This window comes from Podarcis filfolensis, assembly GCF_964270895.1.
Source record: "Podarcis filfolensis genome assembly, chromosome: 16".
NCBI classification, from domain to species: Eukaryota; Metazoa; Chordata; class Lepidosauria; order Squamata; family Lacertidae; genus Podarcis; species Podarcis filfolensis.
The window spans coordinates 27,657,978-27,665,604 of record NC_139620.1 but is presented as its reverse complement, the minus strand read 5'-3'; the positions used below and the strand labels follow the sequence as shown (position 1 = coordinate 27,665,604).

General features: G+C 44.3%; 1 long non-coding RNA gene across 1 annotated transcript; it reads right to left on the bottom strand.

The window, feature by feature from the left end:
• Positions 1-4,581: 4,581 nt before the first annotated feature.
• Positions 4,582-6,922, bottom strand: LOC310750885. The gene is made up of 2 exons (XR_014542346.1): positions 6,510-6,922; positions 4,582-4,984 (listed from the first exon to the last, which is right to left on the bottom strand). It is a non-coding gene; the product is annotated as an uncharacterized lncRNA (long non-coding RNA).
• Positions 6,923-7,627: the final 705 nt, after the last annotated feature.

The following is a 7,627-nucleotide window of genomic DNA, read 5'->3' as shown; positions in this document are numbered from 1 at the left end:
AGCAGTAGTGGTACCCTGTCCATCTGACTGGGTTGTTCCAGGCAATCTGGGCAGCTTCTGAACATACAGTGGTACCTCGGGTTACATATGCTTCAGGTTACATACGCTTCAGGTTACAGACTCCGCTAACCCAGAAATAGTACCTTGTGTTAAGAACTATGCTTCAGGATGAGAACAGAAATTGTGCTCTGGCGGTGCGGTGGCAGCCCCATTTGCTAAAGTGGTGCTTCAGGTTAAGAACAGTTTCAGGTTAAGAACAGACCTCCGGAACGAATTAAGTTCTTAACCCTAGGTACCACTGTATATCAAAATGTAATAAAACATTTTAAAAAACTTCCCTATACAGGGCTGCCTTCAGGTGTGTTCTAAAGGTTGTATAGTTACTTATCTCCTTGTCTTGGGGGTTGCATAACTCCGTACCCTCCAACATGTGCTGAATCTTCCAGCAGATGTTCTGTCATGCAACTTACTTTGGCCATGTTAGGGGGATGTTACCTATCTCTTTCAAAGGGGATTAGACAAATTCATAGAGGACTATCTATTATTATTATTAATAATAATATTATTGCTCAGGGCCACAGTACCTCAAGGGCTGCCTCTCTCCCTATTCACCTGAGTTCATGTTCTGAGGCCTTTCTTCATGTGCCTTTTCCACAAGAGTCCAGAGGGTGGCAACACGGGAACGGGCCTTTTCTGCAGTGGCTCCCAATTTGTGGAATGCTCTCCCCAGGGAGACTCTCCTAGCACCTTCATTATACACCTTTAGACACCAGGCAAAAATGCTGATTGACATTCAATGCCCTTTTAAAATGTGTTGGGGAAGGAGGGATCATTCGGTTGCCCTTGTTTTTGTTTTTATTATGTATTTTGTGTTTTTATATTGTGATTTTGTGTTGAGATCCACCCTGAGACCTGCGGGTATACAAATAATAATAATAATAATAATAATAATAATAATAATAATAATGACCAGATTTTGGAGCATCTGCTTTGGGAGGTATGTATGTTTTGTGCATCTGAATACCAGACCCTGGGAATCAAAGGTGAGGAGACCACTGTTGTATCACTCAGATTCTGAAGGAGCGTCTCTACCCCCATCGTTCTGCCTGGACACCTTCTGGCTGTTCCCTCCTTACGAGAAGTGAGGTTACAGGGAGCCAGGCAGAGGGCCTGTTCGGTAGTGGCGCCTGCCCTGTGGAATGCCACATGTTTATTGTGTTTTTCATATTCTGTTGGGAGCCGCCCAGAGTGGCTGGGGAAACCCAGCCAGATGTTTGGGGTATAAATAAATCATCATAATCATCATCATCATCATCAATCCCTCTTCCCAAGTAACTGGGAGCAGAAGAAAAATCCCGCTGCATTGTACTAAAAGCCCACTGACAGTGACCAACAGGATGCCTCTGGAAAACTCACAAGCAGGACATGAAGGCCTCTGTTTTCCCCTTTACTGTATGCTTGTGAAACATGGACCACTTATAAATGCCATCTCCATCTCCAGTGGTGAAGCAATGATTCTTCAACATCAGCTTTGTTGGACTGGACATGTTGTGCAGATGCCTGATGATCGTCTTCCAAAGCAACCACTCTATTCTGAACTTAAAAACGAAAGCGTAATGCTGGTGATCAACAAAGGAGGTTCAAAGACTCTCTCAAGGCAAATTTTTAAAAAATGTAGTATAGCACCAACAACTGGGAAACACTGACCTGCGAGCGCTCCAACTGGAGAACAGCCTTTCCCAAAGGTGTCATGGGCTTTGAAGACACTTGAACTCAGAATGAAAGGGATGATGTTGGTCATGTTGTGCGGGCGCCTGATTATTGTCTTCCAAAGCAACTACTCTATTCCAAACTTAAAAATGGAAAGCGTAATGCTGGTGGTCAACAAAAGAGGTCTAAAGACTCTCTCAAGACAAATCTAAAAAAAATTGGGAAACATTGGCCTGCGAAAGCTCCAATTGGAGAACAGCCTTTACCAAAGGTGTCACGGGCTTTGAAGACGCTCGAACTCAGGACAAAAGGGAGAAATGTGCTAAGAGGAAGGCACGCTTGGCAAACCCTCGCCGTGATCAACTCCTGCCCAGAAACCTATGTCCCCACTGTGGAAGGACGTGTGGATCCAGAACTGGCCTCCACAGTCACTTACGGACTCACTTTTAAAACTATGTTTATGGAAGACAATCTTACTCAGCTACAAGTGATCACCAAAGGAGGAGGAGAAGGAGGAGAAGGAGAAGAAGAAGAAGAAGAAGTTGTTGTTGACTAGGACATCCCTATTTCCATCAGAGTCAAGTTAGAGGGTATGTTGATACAGAACACCATGTAGGCCACTAACCAGTATGAAAAAGGTGTGTGTGCATTGGGGGAGCGGCACATTGCGAGCACATTGCTATTTCTGCCTGCGAAACGTTGGCGTCTGTGCTGTTCTGCTCCGTTAATGGAATTCAAGCCGCGAGCTTCAATAACACGAGCTTGGCTGAGCGGAACAAAAGCAATGGACCTTGTCGTCGCCCTCACCCTCTGCCGTCACCCATAGTAGCTCAGCCTGGCACCTGTGGGAAGGCAACAATGACCTGGACCTAAATCTGCCCCACCCCCACTGCTCTCCGTCTCTTCCTCCCTGCTCAACCTACAGCTGGTTGCCCAGGCCCCTCTCGCATTTCCTCCTGCTAACTCGTCTCATCTCTTGGTTGCAAAATGGGTGGTGCTATTCTAGGAACTGAAAGACCATTATTATTTTTCAGTTGCAGTCCCTGTTGTCCACGTCTTTCTTCTGGGCTCAGAGGTGCTTCTTCATCTCACAGCTGCCTCTGCAGAGCAATCGGAAACCCCTTTTCGGTTAACTGTCATTAACTGGTTTCTGATGGAGCAGAAGCAGAGGACACGTCAGCAGCCATGGGCTGGTAGTCTCTTGTCTATGTGGCTGGTTTGGTTGTACACAGTCCTGATACACACACATATTTTTAATGTCCCCAAGTTTTAGAATATACTGGACCCCATTACGTTTGTTTTAAAAAGGGCTATCTAAGGTATCTAACTGTTGGAGATGTAATAGGTATAATGCTTCTCTAAAACATATGTTTTTTCATTGTCCTATATTGAAAAGTTTTTGGCAGAAGGTAACTGAAACTATCAACAGAACTGTACGGAACAACCTTACATTTACGGAGCAAAATGTCCCAGCATGTAGAGCCTTAGAAAAGGACAATACGAGTGGACTCTCTGTGCCGTTTGTTGTTGTCGTTTAGTCATTTAGTCGTGTCCAGCTCTTCGTGACCCCATGGACCAGAGCACGCCAGGCACTCCTGTCTTCCACTGCCTCCCGCAGTTTGGTCAAACTCATGCTGGTAGCTTCAAGAACACTGTCCAACCATTTCATCCTCTGCCGTCCCCTTCTCCTTGTGCCCTCCATCTTTCCCAACATCAGGGTCTTTTCCAGGGAGTCTTCTCTTCTCATGAGGTGGCCAAAGTATTGGAGCCTCAGCTTCATGATCTGTCCTTCCAGGGAGCACTCAGGGCTGATTTCTTTCAGAATGGAGAGGTTTGATCTTCTTGCAGTCCATGGGACTCTCAAGAGTCTCCTCCAGTACCATAATTCAAAAGCATCAATTCTTCGGCTGTCAGCCTTCTTTATGGTCCAGCTCTTACTTCCATACATCACTACTGGGGAAACCATAGCTTTAACTATACAGACCTTTGTTGGCAAGGTGATGTTTCTGCTTTTTAAGATGCTTTTTTAAGATGCTCTGTGTCCTTACCACATCAAAAAGACTGATACTGATGAATTGGAAAAATAAAAATGTGGCTCCCTTCTATGGTTGGATTGAAGACTTATACAAACTCGCAACATATGAACAACTTGCATATAAATGCAGACTTGCCATGGACAAATTCAGTGATATTTGGGAGCCATTCTTACAAATTCTGTAATAGTTTAAGATCTTTTGAAGTACAATAACAACTCTTTAAAGTATACAGTTTTGGGTTCCCCCTCCCCCCTTTATTTTCCCTTCTTCATGGGTGCTGTTTCTCTCTTTCTTTTTCTCTCTTTTATTTACATCTCATCATGTTTAGTGCACATATAATTATGTACTTTTTGAAGTTTCAATAAAGATGTCTGGGGGCGGGGGCGGGAAATGTCCCCAAGATGAATGCAAGCGATCTTCAGATTTCGTAGATGGCTCAGACAGTATTGAGTCTAGAAGAGTAAAGCAGAGAGATGCCTTTCCTTCTGTTGAAAGCTCATTGTTTTTGGTGTTTACTTTCCCATGTAGGCTCTTTTGTAAAATAAACATGTGGGGCATGACCCAGCCAAACTTGAGCATTTCAGAGCTCCATTGTTGTCAGTGGAAGATATCCGAATGTGTGCGCAATCTCTCCCATTAAAATCAGTCGTAGCTAAACAGGCAATATTCAGCTAAGCCACATTCAGGGTAGACCCACTTAACTAACTTCAAGAACTCTTCTCTGAGTATAACTTTGGATCTCCCACATCAACTTTAATGAGCTGGATTTTTTTAAAAAATGAACTCTTCTTACTGCCACTCTTGTCTATCTCTGCAAGTTTTTTTTATAAAAAAAATAAATTTATTTATTTGGTTTTTCAGATTAAAGTTTTACAATCACATATCCAACATGCAACATAAAAACAAGATTGCAAAGAATCTCCTGGACTTCCCTCCTCCCCTTTGTGGGTCCTATTGTTAGTCATTTCCTCCTGCATCTTTTATAATAATCCAAATCTTTTACATCTCCATTATGTCCAAAATTCACCATTAAACTACAAGTGTTATTCCAATCTTACTAATGATTTTAGCTGTTTACAATGGTTTTTAAGACAAATTATAATTTTTCTCCATTCCTTATTAAAATTTTGGTCTTCCTGATTTCTGATTCTTCCGGTCATTTTGGCCATTTCGGCATAATCCATCAACTCTCTCTCTCTGTGTTGTCCCGGTAAGAATGTGAACCACCATAATCAAATCTGGAGCTCAAGAAAAGGGTGACGTATCATCTCAAATGTTCACTTTCAACACTGCAGTTATAGACCTCAAGCCACAATGGCTGTGCTCTACCTCTAGTCAGAGGCAGTATGACTTTGAATGAGAGTTGGTAAAAGCTGTAGGTGGGGAGAGCTGCTGTTTCACTCAAGCATTGCTTGCAGGCTTCCAGAAGGCATCTGGTTGGTCACTGTAAGTTCTGGGCTAGATAGGCCTTTAATAAGGTAAAGGCACCCCTGACCATTAGGTCCAGTCGCAGATGACTCTGAGGTTGTGGTGCTCATCTCGCTTTATTGGCTGAGGGAGCCGCTGTACATGTGGCCAGCATGACTAAGCCGCTTCTGGCGAACCAGAGCAGCGCACGGAAATGCCGTTTACCTTCCCGCTGGAGCGGTATCTATTTATCTACTTGCACTTTGACGTGCTTTCAAACTGCTAGGTTGGCAGGAGCAGGGACTGAGCAACGGGAGCTCACCCCATCGCAGGGATTCGAACCGCCAACCTGATCCAAAAGGACTCTTCCTGTACTCTTTTTCTTAGCTTTGGCTAGGTCAAACCAAAAATGAAATGAAATGAAATGAATTTATTAATACGGTCATAGACCAGCTTCAACACACACAATATCACAGATCATAAAAAATATCAGGAATACAAGGGACAATATGCAATAACAAGAATTTAAATATAAAAATTAAAATTAATTGTTAGCGTGCCCCCTGTAATTAACATTTAGGGGATTAGACATTATGGGATACCACCTGCTTCCTGCGACTGATTGCAGACGCACAGAATTTAGCTACATTTAATGTAGTCTTGGGCTTCTTGTCCTCTAGCAGTAGTTTTAGACTATGGTATTCCGATTCTTTCCTAGACTTAACCAAAAAGTATTCTTGTTTCATGTGCACCTGACTATTGTGACCTACAATGACAAGTAGTAGTAGTAGTAGTAGTAGTAGTAGTAGTAGTAGTAGTAATAACAATAATAACAATAATAATAATAATAATAATGTTTCCCCAGACACTCTGGGCGGCTCCCAACAGAATATTAAAAACACAATAAAACATCAAACATTAAAAACTTCCCTAAACAGGGCTGCCTTCAGATGTCTTCTAAAAGTCAGATAGTTGTTTATCTCCTTGACATCTGATGGGAGGGCGTTCCACAGGGCAGGCGCCACTACCAAGAAGGCCCTCTGCCTGTTTCCCTGTAACCTCACTTCTCGCAGTGAGGGAACCGCCAGAAGGTCCTCGGCGCTGGACCGCAGTGTCCGGGCTGAATGATGGGGGTGGAGATGCTCCTTCAGGTATACTGGGCCAAGGCCAATTAGGGCTTTAAAGGTCAGCACCAACACTTTGAATTGTGCTCGGAAACATGCTTGGAGCCAATGTAGGTCTTTCAGGACTGGTCTTATTTGGTCTCGGTGGCCACTCCCAGTCACCAGTCTAGCTGGTGACAGTAGCACCAGTGATCCAGCCAAAATTAAGCATATTTAAATGTCCATCACTTACCTCTTCAACTGGAATCAATGGCCCAGCAAAGTGCTTAACTTTGACAGCACTGCACTTCCGTGAATTTACTCCCCCTTATCAAACTTCTGTTTGCAATTGACAGGTGACTGGGGGGGACGTTGCAGACCACTGTTTGATGGCCAGTCTGGGGAAATGTTGGTCTTCATAAGTACAGACCAGTCGCTGAGTATTGTAAGTGTATTGATATTTCCCTGAAAGATATTTATGCCATAATTCAAATGGAATACCATATGCAGGCACACAGCATGGGGTCGTATCTCTGGTGGGACACACATCATGCTCCTTCTGGGGTAGTTTGGCCACCTTTGGTCCCCACCTTGCACTCAACTCTCACCTGTGGTTCCTAGAATCTGTCAGGGTGTGAGTGTGGCCATGCTGGAGGAATGGTTTTGACTGGCCACCTCAACCAGGTGTGGGTAGCCAATGGGTCTCAAACCCTCTGTGAGTTAGGGACTTCCTCTCGGAGCACTCAATTCCAGGTTTGCGGTGTTCGGGAGCTGATTTGTTCGACTACTAAGCCGTTCGGGAACCAAGGTACCACTGTATATGTCTTCTGCTGGGGAAATGTTTTATGCAGGCAGAATGTTGCTGCGCAAGAGAATGAAGAAGCCGGTTGCTGGTAAGTTTGGTGCACAACAGATGGTCAAATACGTTGTGCGATAGATTTTGCCAAAAAATGGGCAACTAGTTTCCACTAGTGCTTAGATAGCTCTGTTGCATCACAGTTTATTATTGAATCAAACGGCAATCTGGCTTTCTGCTGCCGCTCCTGCTACCACCACACCTGCTGCTCTCACCACTGCTGCCATTGCTGCCTACTCCGCTGCTGACACGACCCTTGCCAGGAGCCACAGATTTCAGGCAAGACCGTGCCAATTTGAGGAGAGACCTCACCAAACATCATGTGAGATCTTGTACACTCTGCAAGATCTCCTGTGATTTCGGGTGAGACCTCTCCTCAAATCAAAGCTATCTGTAATCTGCTCAGATGGCAGCTCTGCTTTTCCACTGCTGGCGGAAGTGGTGAGGCAGATGGGTAGAGCTGCCATATGTCTGGGAAAACCCAGACATGTCCTCTTTTTGGAGGACCAACATGC